The following is a 15850-nucleotide window of genomic DNA, read 5'->3' on the forward strand; positions in this document are numbered from 1 at the left end:
CAACTGAGCTGATCTCTGCCATCAGCAGGAAGATGTCCTGTTCCCTTCCCCTCATCCCTTCCCTTCTCCACATGCCCAGTCTGCTCCTGAGACCCTGCTGTGATTCAACTCAGCAGAATATTAATACAGAGTAAATAATGATTTTCATGTGAATGGCCACAGGACAATCATGTGGATGACTCTCTGTCAGCTGAGTGGATTAAAGTGAAGGGCCACGTGAACACGAAGACCAAAGAACAGTTGGAGGTGCGAAGGAGGGCCGTGAGCCAAAAGCAGGGAAAGGGAGAAGCAGGGGGTGGGAGGAATGGCGATCACCACTTGAGACAGAAACCGATCAGCTTCAGCTTCTTTGGGGAGTTTGGGGGGAAAAAAGGCTACTTGCATAAGTACAGAAACACACTGGAACCTATATGTTCTACAGGTAGTGATACCAATATGAAAAGGCTACTTTGTCTCCTGCTGCATGTGGTGTCCATATTACTGTTTCCTAATTGCATGCAAGTAGGCAAGATCTTGTGACCCAGCATGGGGCAAGAGCTGCTGGAGGGTTTGCTCTGCTCACAGTGATACCATGCTGTACTTCTGCACATGTGGCTGTCCCTGGGTATATGGGGACCTGTGGACTGTGTGACATTGGTGTGTGACAGCCCAACCAGTGAGGGACAGCTGAAGGAGCCTTTCCAGATGCATTGGGAGCAAGAGGAATGGCAGCCATCCATAGATGCGGCATCTGATTTATTCTGCATTGAGGAGGTGAGACTGGATTCCCACTGGCATGATGACACCAGCTCAAGCTGGGAAGGACCTGGCACCAGTTCTGGTCAGGGAAAAGCTTTAGCAGAGAGCAAGGAACGACACTACAGCGTGGAAGTGAAGTGTGCAGGGCTGCTGCAGCGGGGGATGAAGGAAGGGAGAGTCCTTGAAAGCCTGTAGGTTCATCCTGCCGCCTGCCCCATCACTCGCAGCTTCGCCTCAGGGGCCGAGGGGTGCAGCATCGCGCCCTGGGTTTCTGTCTGCTCTCTGGTGCGTGTGTGGCTTCCTGTGGAGCTGCTCTGAATTGCACTTGTTGGGAGCTGCCGCGCCAGCCAGCAGCATGCTGAAAAGCGTCATCTGAGATGCCTTGGCTTTTGCAGCATAAGCTTGTTTTTAAAAGCTGTGATCATGTCAGCAAACACAGCCTGTCACATTCCCCCTACCCTCCTGCTGAAACCGCAGCATGCCCCATGCTGACCACCCGGCACAAGCAGCGGCATTTCCTCCAGCTGCTCGTGTCCGTGTTTCAGGACAGTCCCAGGAAGCCCAGCTCTCCCCTCAGCCTTGGGTGGGCAGGCCGGGGGTCCACTGCAGGGCCGCTGGCGGCTGAAGTCAAGGAGAAGCAATCTCATCTTAATGCTGCGGGACTTGTTGGGTTTGGGAACAGGCATTCGAGTCTGGAGGGGTGCTGGGGCGGGCAGGGGCATGGGATTTGCTTTCAAGCTGTGCCAATTGACTTCTGAGGCTTTTCTTCCTCTGACCCAGCTGAAGAGAGCCAAAGTAAATTTGCTGAGCAACTGCTGCTTCCTGCCCCTTGTGCCGGCACCCGGAGGGAGAGGGATGGGGACAGGGGAGCTGGAGGCCGTGGGACCCTTCCTCCCCGTCTGCCTGCGTGGAAAAGCATCCTTGACACACCCACAAGGATGAGGAGGAGGCTGAAGAGCAGCTGTGTTTGTTTGTCGGTGGGTTTCTGGCAGGGCATCTGCTTGGGAATGGCGGAGCAGAGTTTCCTCTCAGATTCCTGCTCTGCTGCGAGGGTGGGACGAGCTGGGGGAAGCTGCAAACAAAAGCGGGGCAGAGAGAAATGGGCTGGTGCTGCCCACTGACTCTTTTGGTTTTGAGGACTTCACAAGCCATAGCCTTCCTGCAGCTGACTGGAGCCCGTGCAGGCGGATCGCACGCTCTCACACGGGCTCAGCCCTGCCTGCTGGGCTGAAGGGGGCAGGTGGAGGTGCCGGCTCTCACAAGGAGAACATCCGCACAACAATGCAGCCAGGGCCCTGGGTGATGCTCTCCTCTGCCCCAGTTACGGATGCAGTGGCTGACCTGGGAGGTTTCTTCTTGGGGTTTTGTTTCCCCCCTCAGCTCTGAGGCAGCCATGCCTTTGTACCCACCACGGGACCGGGTACCCCAGAGGTAGGAGGTAAAGCTGGTGACAGATGGCAGTGCCCAGCTGCACAGGGAACTGGCTGAAAAAAGTGCAAAGGTTGAGTTAGGAGGTCATGCCTGTGGTAAAAATAAGGACTTAACTTATTTCTGCAACTTAAAGTTGCAGAAAAACATTTGTCAGCTAACGTGCCCTGCCTACAGAGATACCAATCTCTCCTCGGGCTATAAAGCCTAAACGTGAAAAAAACTTGACAAAGTAATTTCAGCTGGCTGTGGTTTTCCTAGTCAGGCACTAGCACGGTCAGCCACCCAACCCATTGCTCTTCAAACACGGTAGTTTCTTAAAAGCATTTATTCTAAAAAGAAAAATGTTATTCCAAGCCTCCAGTTTAAATATACAGAAATCCAGATGGGATAAGTGTTAATTTGAATTTACACATATGATATCACAGCCTGTAGGGGTTAAGGAGAAGGTAGGAAAATAAAACCTGTACTTTTTTTTCTTCTAAGTAAATTACATGATCAAGTTAAAAAAAAAAAAGCTGTATTCCAACTGCCATCACTTGTACCACTTCTGAAAAACCTATTTAGCTATAAGCAGAGTGTTTAGTAAAATCTGTCCCTATTCCAGTGTTAAGAAGGACAAATTATTTTGGTAGCCAAGCCAGGTAAGGTAGCCAAGCTCAACCTAAGAGTATTGTCCACTGGGATGTAACATAATCAGTTTTTAATATTACACATATTCAACTCCTGAGTGTCAGCGCCGGTGGCAGAACCCTCCTGATACGGCTTGTGCAAGAAGAGCCAGAATAATAGCAGGAAAGGACAGATACGTAGGTGCTCAGGTTATTTAGCACGGCTAGTGGCCTTTGGCCAGGCTGTGCTTTCTGAAGACGTCAAAGGTGAGTTGCTCCCAGCCCAGGCACCATCTGCTCTGCTTTTTCCTCCAGTGGAAGTTCAAAGTGTTGAGACCGTAAAAAGCTGTTTGCATACCCTGCAGTACTCTGGTGCTGGCAGCAGGAAACCCAGGTGGACATGGACCACCGTCAGATAAACCAGCACCCGGTAGCTCCCTGGATGTGGAGTGCTGAGAGGCTGATGGGGCAATTCGTGGGTACCAGCAGCTGTGGGATGACATTAGGGCATGTCTCAGCGTGCAGCCACCCTGGCCGTTCCTGTGTAGCGGGGACACATGTATAGTGCAGCTCACCTGGCAATGGGACGCAGATCCAGAGCACTCCTGGGAACATGGAAAGCGGGTTTGAGCCTGGGTGCTGGGAAGGACCGGTGCTGGTGCAAGACCACTCAAGCCAATAGTAAAGATGCCTACACCACAGACTTGCCCATGCTGAAAGATAAGAAATGGGAAAGGTGTAGCTGGGTCGCTGGGGGGAGATGATCCCCATGGCTGCTGAGCCAGCGAGGGACAGAGGTGTCAGGAAGGGGCTCTGTGGGTAAACGCTGGGGCTGGACTTACAGGAAACATTTCAGCCCCAGTGAATCTCCGCCGACTTCACGTGAGTCACAGCCAGGGAGAGTTGTTCTCATTGCTATTGAGAAATATGATGGGGGGTGAACGTTGTCATTTTTTTGTTTGTTTAGTGACTGGTTTATTTTCCTGTGAATGGTAGTAACAGTTCAGCCTACAAAGTTGATGTAATTGTGAAACTTTTTTTCAGCTGTCACAGTTCAAATACCCCTGCGTGTATGCTTTAAAGCAGACTGCCTTAACAGCAGTTTGGCTATACCTAATACTTTTACATAATCTTTTTCTTTAACTTGTTTTTTTAGAATTATATTACGCTAAGAATTTTTTTATTGCTTCTTGTTACAAACATTGTTTCCACCTCTTGTTTTTTATAACTGTTTGCAAGCTCTATAAAGTCAGAATTTCCAAAAGCAACAAGCTATGGCGAGTCAAGTATTCAATCAGGATTTAATAGATATTGCCGTGCCCCTCTTTCCTTAGGAGGTTGTTCACCTGTGCCTTTCAGGGATTTGCTATAGCAGAGGTGGGCACATTTTCTAATTCACAAACCTTTAAACGTTTTCTATGAAAACTGTAACCTCCTTTAAAAAAAGTAAATGTTACTGAAGCACCTGCAGTTTTACAGAAGATACTACGTGGTTGAATGTACCTTTCATAGTCAAGTTTTGGGGGTGCGTTAGATGTATTAGTTGAAAACTCCTGATGTTTATAAAGATAGGCTCTGCATTAAGTTAAAGTTTTTCACATAGACCTGTCGCTAGCTGAACAAATAGACAGAGGCAAATTTCAGCTGAGTAGCACTGTACAGAGTCCAAATCTTTGCAGAGAAATACGAAGTCACTGGCAGACACATATTTATTTGGAAGGAGAGTATGGGTGATGGGAAACAAATTAAAAGACAACTCTGGCAACTCTGACACTCAGATAATGGGCACACAGCCCAGCTACTGAAGTTTGCAAGGCTGCGGTTTCAGTTAGGTGTGCTTTAGCAGTCAAATGGGTTTATGGAGTCACCTCGCTCCTCTCATGTGGGTTCTGGCCCCTGTAGCAGAGCGTATGATCCCTAGCACAACCACGTGGGGATCTGGGCTACGAGCGTGGATTTTAAGAGCTGATTTAGGTTTCTGGCTGACAAGGAGATCCCACCAATGGTTGGACCAGCCTAGCTGAACCGGCCACTGCTGGGAATAGGAGTGATGAAAAGGGCATGCCCCAAAGCAAAATACTGTGAACCTGCAGGATGTTAACTGAGCCATAGTAAATCATCATTCTAGCTCTTAGCCATATCAGATACTACCAGATTACACTTTGGTGAGAGAGACAGAAAGTGCAACTAGGCTTCATCTGCCACTGCCTATTATGATTCTGAACTGGCAGATTTTTAACTCTGGGTTTTATGCAAGTGAGTATAGAGGAAGGCAGGCAGCAGAGAGTTGGTTCAGAGAGGTGAAACTGCCTCTGTCCTGGGTGTCTGAGATCAAATCTGGAGAGAGAAACCAGCGCTGGCTGCTTTAACTCTCTAATTGCTGCTCTGCTTAGAGCTAGGAGGGCTGATGGTGTTACTGCCCGAGCCCCTGCCATACATATAGCTGTCAAACTGCCAGAGGGTGCAGCACTTTCAGGAGAACCATCATTTATCTTCATATGCCTTAAAATGCCACAGTGGGTCAGGAGCTGCAAGCAGATCAGACCATGGTTCAACAAATCTGGTCTTAAGATTCTTAGTCTTAAATCAGAAGTGCTGTGGCCGCGGGCCTCAGATTGCCAATTGGTACACCCACGCCTGAGCTCAGATTTCTTCAAAACACAGAGACAGGTTGACTCTGCACCAGCAGCCTTTACCCTGAACCGGGTGCTACCTACTTGTCTGCAGCTGGCTAAACCTCCGCTGGGCGCGTTGACCAATTTGAGAGAAACGTGACCACATGCCCGAGCCTAAACTGGGTCAGGTGAGCACCGCTGGGTGCTCCAGCAGTGCATGGGTCTGCCTCTGCCGAGCGCAGAGCCCCAGCCTGGCTGCTGCAGGTGGGCGGCAGGCAGCAACCTGGGCAACCTGCCCCGGCTCTTCTGCCGGGGAGGGTTCAACCGGGTGCCTGTGAAACCAACGGAGGAAGTTTCTACCCCGCAGCTCTTTGTTTTTGTTCCCGTAATGCTGCTTGTCGCCTTCATTGTGCTGATGCAGCTGTTGGTAAGACTGCACGTTGAACCTGATCACTGAAGTAAGCAGGGTTAAAAACTCGCTTTTTTGGGAGGCGGTAATTATTAAGCAGAACTACTCCCAGGGCTTGATCTACAGCACGGTCTTCCAGATGTTCATACAGACTGACCTGAGGGGCAAAGACCTGAGCCATAGGAGTGGGCAGGCAGCTGCCAGGGAACTGGAGACTTCATGGTCTGGTTTTGTCAATAAAGCCAATGCCTGGTGGAACTGCAGCTGGAGTCCTTTCACTGCTTCTTGCAATAGCTATTCTCTACCTGGCATGCTGCACTTGGACCGTGGGCCTTTCATGTGATGCAGGACCACACTCTTGTATGTACTTCGTATTCTTCGTCTGAGCTACATGTACCACTTTGACTCCTTCCTCCCATGGGACGGGATTTTATTGGCTTGCAGATTGCATTCTCTCTGACACAGATTTCTTGCATGCAAATCAAGAAGTTGAGAGGAAGACAAGGTAATGAATATGCTAAGCATGGAAAAGCAGTATATTGTTATGGTTACGTTACAGTGCGTTTAAAGCAGAAAACAATCAAATAAGAATATTGCAGAACCAAAACCCAGCAGTTCTGCATTGAAACATAGGAGAACAAAGATGTGCTGTTGCAGGATTTAAAGTCCTACTGAAAATAAGTGATTGTGGCTTAAAATCTTTACTGAAAACAAGTGGCTATAATCTGTAAATTGTTTAGGAAAAGAAGAAATTATTTTCTGTATTTTGAACATTTCTGCCTTGTTGTGGCTTCCTTCTTTAGGATGCTGAGAAAGGCGTTGATATATGGTCAGGTGAGAGGACACAGGGAGATGGAAATTTTGAAATAAAACTGCAGGAAAGGTTAGAAAAATGTTGTGTTTAGTGATTCTGTCAAGTCAGTAAATAAAGGCATAGTCACAAGGGTTTATCCATTTGGTCAGCACAGGATTTCCACATTTTGCACTGCCCAGCCTTGAACATCAAATATGCGACTCTATCCCTTTCTTTATTCATCACTGCACTCCTGGATTGTAGTTCAGCTGGAATATTCTCCGAGTTCCGAGGGAACTGGTGGAGGTTTATCTCAGCATGTCCCCCTATAAATAGATAGCCGTAACCAGAGGGTCGCTTGCTGCCCTCTCCTCATTCTGTCCGAAGTTTTTCCTGCTTCACCGAGACATGGGAGCAAAAGGGAGCGGGGCTCCTCTGCAAAGCAGCCTTGGTGTTGTGGTGGTCTGAGCATCCCACCTGGGCCACTGTTCTGGAGGAGGCAAAGGAAGAGTCGAGCTTGTAACTGGGCCTCTGTGGGAGACAGGCAGCAACTGGCTGAGCCCACACAGCTCGGTGCATGAATGCAGGCAACCAGGGAACAGGGCTAAGGAAAGCTGCTGGGGTGTGAGGAGTTAGGTAAAGGCTGAGGACTGCTTCTGGTCATCTTGGAGCCTAAACTCTTCCACAGAGCTATTGTGGGAACAATGACTTCCAACTTGCTGACTTGCTGTAGCCCTGGATGTCACCACTTTTTTCTCCCATCTTTTCCTCAGTGTGCCTTCTTTTCTCTTCTCTCAGCCTTTCAGAATTTCTAAAGGAAAAGAAAAGGAAGGCTGTTAAAAAACACATCCCAAAATGCAGGTTCTATTTTGAGCTTTCTTTGGTATCAGTGGTAGAGTGGTTCTCTTCTTCAACACAATGTGCCTCACCAAGAAACCCAGTTCTGCATTGTCACACAATTCATATGTGGTTTGTATCTTTTTTAGAAATACACACTAATTCATTAAAATTAATTCAGGCAATCATTAAAATCACTTAAAAGGCAATGAAATCAAATGGAACCTAGAACCTATAAAATGTAGCAGTCTGGACATCTCTTCCCTGCAACCTTTCAGACAGAGATGTGCAAGACAGATTATTGCTTTCTCTTTTCTTTTTAATCTTCCCCTCAACAGACTCCTAATCATTTCTGTTTCTGTGAAGCTGAGTCTCTTCTTGCTTTTCGTAACCAAATTCATTGGGTTTTTTCCTAGGTGATTGCTATCACATCAAAACTGATAGTAAAACTGGACTTTAGCAGGAGTTTTGCCTGAGGAGGAACTTAAAGGATTTTGGCCACCTTGTGTTGAAAGAGAGCTTGTAGATTTGTGTGTGTGTGCCTGCATGTACATTGTACACATACATAAATATGTGTATATGTAAAAATCTGTGAACGTGCATAATTTCTTGGCTCTCATCCTAACCTTTGTGCAACTGGGTGCTGGGGTCTGGATATTCAGTGTGCTTAGCAGCACTTTTTAATGAAGAGGTGTTTTCTCCCTTGGAGCTGTCATTCTCTGCCACATCACAGACTCTTTCAGACAGAAAAATAATTGGCCACTTTCTCTGAGCGTGGAATCGGAGAGCCCCAGGGACCGGCGGAGTGCTCAGCGAACCGGGACAGCGGCTCACACTGGCTCCCACTCGTGTCCCCCTAACCTGGGCTGGTGCTACTTCCCACGCGGGTCCTGCCCTCCGGGGCACCACCCACCCCTAAGCACTTCAATGAGGTCTGGTAGATGGTGCCATGAAAAGTGACAGGCAAGACCCAAAACCGCAGAAGGAGAAAGGTGAAACAAAATGGACAATTACTTCCAGAGCTGCTCTGCTACCAGATGGAAATGCGGGCTTGCTTTGCCTTGTTTTTTCTGAAACCTGTGTAGTTGCTGCCTGGTGGGATGGTTTTCCATGGTCACAGTAGGTTTTTTTATTATTTTGCTTTAAAGGTGGATTTTTAGCAGCATTTATTCTATTCGGGAGCTCCAGACATGCACCTTTCAACAAATATTCCCCCGAGCTGTTAGCATTCAGAAATAGGCAATGCAGTAAAAATTCATCCTTTAGGACCTCCCACCTACTACACCACATGTAGAAAAGTGATGAAATAAATGGTCAAGGCATCTACACGGTCCACGAGCCCTGGGTGGACATTAAGAGAATTTGCCTGGCAGGAGCGTGCCAGATCCCACACCAACCAAATGTTCAAATGCAAATACAACACAGCTTATCCTGTCTTGCAAAGTAAGTTACTCTGGGTCCAGCTCTGCCACTTGCAAATCACTGCTCGCTGCCCTGGCCGCTCTTGTTATGACAGTGCAGACTGTGACCCTGTGACATCCTGCTCCTTTTCCCAAGGGCTGGTGACTGAAGGAAGGATGGTCCATGCCCTGCTTGGCTGCTGGTTGCCATCTGCCCCATGCATGGAAGGCTCCTGCTCTCGTAGCTGCCTCGACCGAAGGAAAAACATGTCCTTTGCCTTGCTGTGATACCTCACAGGCTGACCACTTAGCTCTGACTCACATGTTGTTTAAGAGAAAAGGTTGGACATGAGCTGGAGCAGCAGAGGCAGGAACTCCTCCCAGGAGCTGAGGACAGCCATCTTCCAGGTCCCAGGCTGTCCCCTGCAACTGGGCTGGCACCAGGAGCACAGGCTTAGGAAAACATCCATGGGATGGAGGGACACAGCCCCCGACCTCTATCATCATGCTGGGGCTCTGTCTTTTACCTGCCCGACTGTTCCACAGCTGTCAAACTTTATGCCTTGGGCTATATCTAAGGGAAATTGGAAAGTGGGTTTTTAGCTTGAGTAGGGCTGAATAAGGTGTAAACTAAGCAGAAATGTATTATGTTTACCAAGGCCTCACCACCCTGTGGACATCAGGGTCTGACTGCTCACACCAAGCCCCTTGCTACTTTTTAATGGGTCATACTAAAGGGGCTTGTATTTTAATTTAGATCAACACCTAAAACAAAAGATCAGAAGACTTTTTTTCCCACATCCTTTTCACATTCATTACATCCATTCCTCTTCTGCCCTTCAATCCATAGCTGTGGGCAACAGGAGAACCTGAAACATGAATAGTAGAAAAAGGAAAGAATATAGTCAAAAAACAGAAAGAATGCGCATTTGTGAGATGGTTTAAAGTTCTTCTGTGATGTTGCTCATTTGTCTATTCTCATCTGTATAAGTCAAGCTCTTCAAGCTAAAATTTTCCCTCGCTAATGTGCTAGGAATCAACACAATCATCTGCGCTAGAAAAAACAGTGCTCATACTTCACTCACTGAAGTTAATTGAAGAGAAGAGGCTCAGGGATCCTTTCACATTGTCCTTGTGTCACCGAGAAGCAAATTATGGTGGCAAAGCAGCGATCGGTTCTGTTGTGAGGGGTGGTTGGATTTTTCGTGTTTGGGTTTTGGGGTTTTTTTTAGTCACATTTTTTATTTCTTCATAATGTAACTTCATTCTGCTGTCCTGTATATGTCCTAAATCTCTGCTTATTAAAAAAAAAAATAATAATAATAAAAAAAGAGATGGACAGTTCTGCAGGGCTGGTAGCAATGGCAAAAACTCTTCCTGCCTGGAGTGAGGGGGAATCTCACCAGGGTGTCCCCAGCCGTTTCCTCCTCAGCTAATGTTTTTCTGATGGAAGTTTTTTTGATGCTTTTTTTTTTTTTTTTTTTCCTTTCTGGCCATTTAAGCAGAGCAGGGTGCCAGTCCCAGCCTCCTGCCCCCGCGGCCCCCCGGGCTCCGCGCCCCGGAGGGCGCAGGCTCCGCAGGTGCGGCCACCTTTGAAACTGCCCCTCCTGCAAAGGGGTTTCTGAGCCGAAATTCACGTGGCAAAGAAAGTGCCCATTTGCTTCGATTATTTTCTAACGACCCTGCTCGCCTCTGCCTTTGGTCTTGCTGGTACCCAGATGGGTAATTTTGGAGCTATTTGCTTGCATAAACTTGTTTTGAAGGAGCAGAGGTCTGACGGCTCAGGTACTTAAAAACGCTTAGTGGGAATTAACAACTGAATGGGGAGCACTAAGCACCCCGACGTGGGATCGCAGGCGACACAGGGACTTCAAAGAGCCCGGCGTTAATCCGGCCGGATCGCCCGCCACCGCCCCGCGCCGGGGCCGGGACCTGGACCGGGACCGCTGCGCCCGCCCCAGAGACCTGCCCGCCGGTCCTCGGCCCCCGGCCGGGCACAGGGCCGATCTCCGCCTGCCTGCTGCCGGCAGGGCTTGTCCCCGCAAGGGCGTACTCGGGGCGGGAGCGGGGGGCGGTGGTTTCTGCCGGCCCTCCCCGCGGCTGGTGCGGGGGGCGAGGGCTGCCCGGTCTTTCCTCAGGTGGGAAGATTTGGCAGCGATGTTTCGAAAATGGGGTTCCTGAGGCGGGGGCCGGCATTTCCCCCCATCCGCAGCCTGACACCGCCTAAGGGGCGGCGGGTGAGGAGCCGGCTTGGGCTGCGCTCCCGGCCGGGACCGCTCCCCGCCACCGACGGCCCCGCCGCCCGCCCCGTCCAGGCGGCTGCTACCGGCCCTCGCAGCCGGGCAGGGGCCGGGGGGGGGAGCGGTGCGGGGCTGGAGCTGCGCCTGCCGGCCTGAGGCTGCCCCCGCCACAGCCACTGACACGGACACACACACACACACCACCCCCGGCCCGCTTGCGGGGGCACCTTCGGGACGCGGTCCCCCCGCCGTCCGGGTCCCCCCCTCCGCTGGGCTGCCTCCCGCCCTGGTCACCCCGCTTGGTCCCTGTCCTCCCTCCGGGCAGGCCTGGGCCGGCTGGAAGGGAGGAAGGATGCCGGCTCCATCCCGCCCCCGGTAGCAACGGGCCGCTGGGGGAAACGGGGGCGAGCAGCTAGCAAAACCCGAGCCCTCCCCGGGAGGGGAACCCTGCAGCTATCTTCTCACCTTCCCAGAGAGTACATATGTCGTCCCCGTTCTGCTTTCCGCTTATTTTTATAGCGGACTCACCCGTCACGGCAGTTATTTAATATGTGGTTCCCTGCTAGGCCTTGCTGTTTGATTGCTGTCACAAATAATATCAGGTGAAATTCCTCATTGTTTCTGCAATTACACGGTAGCCCACTGCTACTCGCTTTTCCAGCCCCTCGAGTTAATTGTTTTCCCACTGTAAGCCTCATACTGCATGTGTGTAGAGCAAAGAAAAACCCAAATCCTCCAAAACTCATATTTCTCAGCTATTATGTTATCAGCAGGAAATATTTCATGGCTCTGACATCATAAGCCCTGAGCAGCAGGAAGTTTATCAGGGCCTTCGCATGATGAAATTGTACTTTTTAAAGTGTTAGAACAAAAAGCAGAACATCTTTTCACAGGATTTGAGCTGCTAATTTTAATTGCTGCGATTTAAACAGTGCAGTTGAATCCAGGCTCTTTCAATAGTCATTTCTGATATAAAGCAGGGCAAGCAAGCCCAAATTAGCTGTTTAAAACTCTCTGTAATAGATCTGTAAATACAAATAGGATCAACCTGACCAGATCTGTGGCTATCACACCCATGTCACGGTTCCTCTTATGTTCTCACATCTCTATTGCGTGGCTGACAGGCTGGCAATGGGCACAAATCCATAAGCGAGTAAGTGATCTTGCTTTAAAACCAGGGAAGAAGTGCTAGGCATCCCTCATTAAACTTATTGGAGGGTGAAAAGGCAAGCATTTAAGAAGAGCTGTTTGGAGATCCCTATGCATGAATAATACAAAATATGAAACGTTGCTCGTAGTTACGGTTGGCTTTGTGATCCTAATTTCAGCCTCTTCCTTTCCTGACTTTTTTTCAATTCCATTTGGAGCAAGGAAAGTCACCTGGAAGCTAAAGCCAATTTAATACTTTTCGCATCTTCCTTCTTGTAAGTTTCCCAAAAATTTGTCAATATGACAAAGGCATCCACTTCACAAAGGCTTACGCTTTCTCGAAAGGGCTTCTTTTTCTTTCTTTAGCCAATAGGGTACCATAGGCCCAATGACAAAAAGCTGTTTTGTGGTCTTACCTGGCAAAATTATCCATTGCCAAGAATTCCCTCCAAGCACTGAATATGTTTATCCTTCTCTGTGCTTATACTGCCATATTTTACGGATTAGGATCAGACCTTGCCTGGTTTTTACTAACCATTGCTTTTCCCTTCAATTTTAAATCACAGATAAGGATTTTTTAGGTGTTATTTTTCTTTTAAGGAGGAGAAAGGAAGTGACCAATAAGGCTGCTTTGAATACCACTTTCTTTTCAAATACTGCTTGTTTCTTCCAGCTTCTGATTCATTGACTCGTGTCTGTTCTTTCTGTTCCATATACCTCGGCTAGAAAAGGCTATTCTTTACTTTCTCATTTTTATAAATTAGGCCCATACTTATTATGGGGCTTATGTATATATGTCCATTTTTTAAAAATGTGTATGTCTCTATGCTGCCAGTTTAAAAAGGCAGCATACAGACTTTAAATTGGTTTTGATAGCTAAGAAAGTGGCAGCTAAATTGAATTCATTACCAAAGGGTAAAATTGCTGTTAATGTGACACCATCTCCAGTTAATACTGAAGATAACAGTTCCTTGGTTTTGTAGAGCTATTGATTTCTTCTATTTAAAGTCCATATATATCTGCTTCAACAACAGTTGACTCTACTTTTTAACCCTTTTCGTTTCGGATTTTCACAACCTCAAAGTAGATTTTAAGCTACACTTTTATCTTCACTTGTATATATATGTCTGCACACTGAAAATCCCACTTGGCATAAACTAAAAGGGATTGATGCTCTTTGCAGCTATAGCAGAACTTCCTTTCACCAGAAAATAAAGAACATTTTCAATTAACTTAGTCTCCTAACATTCCCGTGACACAGATGGCTGTTGTCTGCGTCTGACAGATGAAACAACCTGAGCACTGAAAGGGTGTGGCTGGTTTCTTCATAAAAATAGCCCCTGAAGTTAAGCGACAGGCTGAAATGCCAAGCCTTACACAGGCATATTAATACTCCCTTGATTTTTCTGAGGGCTGTAAGCAGTCAACAGCCTTGAAAAGAAAGGCAGCTAGATTTAAAAAAAAAGGAAGCACTCACATATGACTGGCCACAGCTGAAATATCTCTGATTTAGTGATTTTAAAAATGATATTGAAAGATGGTGGAAAAGTGGAAGTCCCACGGATGCATTTAAAAGTATCCTCTTTCATTTGCCTAGCCAGACACTCTGTATGTAGTTGAAGGGGGGGAAAAGCGAGACTGGATGACTGGAAAAATAGAAAATCTGCAAAATCCCAGCACAAACTTGACATAAAGGTGAAAGTATTGAAGCCCTTTGGGAATCAGATGCTAGCAAATTGAAGAGGACATCCAGAAATTGACAGAATATTTTTAACCAAAATCAGACAAGGAAAAATTTACCTCACAAAACTACTCAAACGTAGCATTCAGAAAATACCTGTCAGTCCTGCCATGGTGACAGCAGGACTTCAAGAAAAGAATATGGTGATGGAACAGCATGGCAGGTGATTCTGATAACCAAAATTTTTAAGGTGTCCATATAGAACCGGGGGGGGGGGGTGTATCTGTATCCATATTTATAAGGATAAAGGACATCTACGACTATAAATGGTGATACATGGATTTCCGTAAATGTATATATACACATATATAGGTGTACAACAGCCTGACAGAATATGTTTTATGGTTCCCAATTTCTTTTCCCCTCCTAGGCCCTACTGAGCAGGGTACTTCCATTGAACAGTTTCAGTACCACGAGTCCAAGCAATTTGTTGAAGCGGGGACCTGTTTTCCAATACGCTGACCTCTGACAAAAGAGGAAAGGGCTCAATCCCAGCCTAAAAGCGAAGGATGAAATACTTCAGTACAGTGTGACTCCACTGTAAGTTAGGCTGCAGAAAATGAGCTCTTCTGGAACAGCTTTTTTAGTCAGAGATGCTCCTTATTTGAATAAACCCCAGGAGTATATTTGAATAAAGCCCAACAAAACAAGATAATCTGTAACCCTTCAAAGACCTACATTTTCTTTCAACATTCTTTTTGTGGTTTGGAGGTTATTTTAGTAGATTTACGAACCTAACATGCTCCTTTCTGTTTCACCAGTCTGCTGTTTCTGCAGTGTTATCTCTAAGATAACATCTAAAGGGTTGCGGGACCCATTCAGAAATCTCCGGTCCCACACATGACTGAAACATCCCGCAGCTTCTTACAGCGATGTTCCCCGGCCAGACCCCGGAGAGGTCCCGGGTGGGGAGTAATGATGGAGCCGGCTTGCAGGGGGCCGGGAGGGGGGGGGCAATCCCACCGTTGCCCAGGAAAGGGAGATTTGCAAGCTAAGGGAATGACAAATAATGAGTCCCAAGAGTTTGATTCTGGCTGGTGACTGCAATAGTAACTTTAATTTGCGGGATGCGAGGAAGCGGGGGGGAACTACAGCCGGTACCGTACCGTACGGAGTGAATGAACAAGCCCCCGAGTTACAGGCGGTTCTCTCAAACCCTCGCACGGCCGCAGTGCCGCTGAAGGTCTCCGGGAAGCCTTGCCGGACGGGGCTCCCGGGGCTGGGGGGGGGTTCAGCCCCGGCCCCGGCCTCCCCTACCACGGCCGCCGGGCCCCTGGCTCGGCCGGTGCTGCGGGGTGCGAGGCAAGGATCGAGGCCAGGCTGCCGCTCTCCCGAGCTGAGCTGAAAATAATCCCGAGTCTGGAAAGAGCTGGACGAATCCTTCGTTCGTTAGGGAGAGCCTCCCCCCCAGGCGTATTTCGAACAAAACTGAAAAGGTTTCCCTTTCCCAGGGTGGCCACAGTTTTCCTGCCCCCCCCGCCCCCCTCCGAGACAGTGCAATCCGCCTGAAAGCTAAGCAACATCGAAAGCTTTTCTACCTTTCTCTGTTAAACGCGAGGTTAGCCGAGTTTTGGAAGAAAAAACAGCAGCAGCCTTGAACTACGCGGCACCTGTCCCGCGGGGATGTTTTAAATCATGGGACCCTTTCAGTCTATGATATCGTAAAATTAACTCCCTTAAATCCTACGGAGTAGCTTTGCAAAATTTCCTTCCGTCTCTGCCCTAGCCCAGCAAAGGCAGAGCCCGAGGGAGCGGGCTGTCGGAGCAGAGCCCGGGGCGGGGGCCGGCCCCGCCGAGAGCCACACCGGGGTTCGCCGGCCGCGGGAAGGGACGCAGAGGTTCAGCCCGGCAGGATGCTCCTCGTTTTGTTTTGCTTTCAAAGCAGGGCA

The sequence above is a fragment of the Aquila chrysaetos genome, chromosome 3, assembly GCF_900496995.4.
Source record: "Aquila chrysaetos chrysaetos chromosome 3, bAquChr1.4, whole genome shotgun sequence".
Lineage (NCBI taxonomy): Eukaryota > Metazoa > Chordata > Aves > Accipitriformes > Accipitridae > Aquila > Aquila chrysaetos.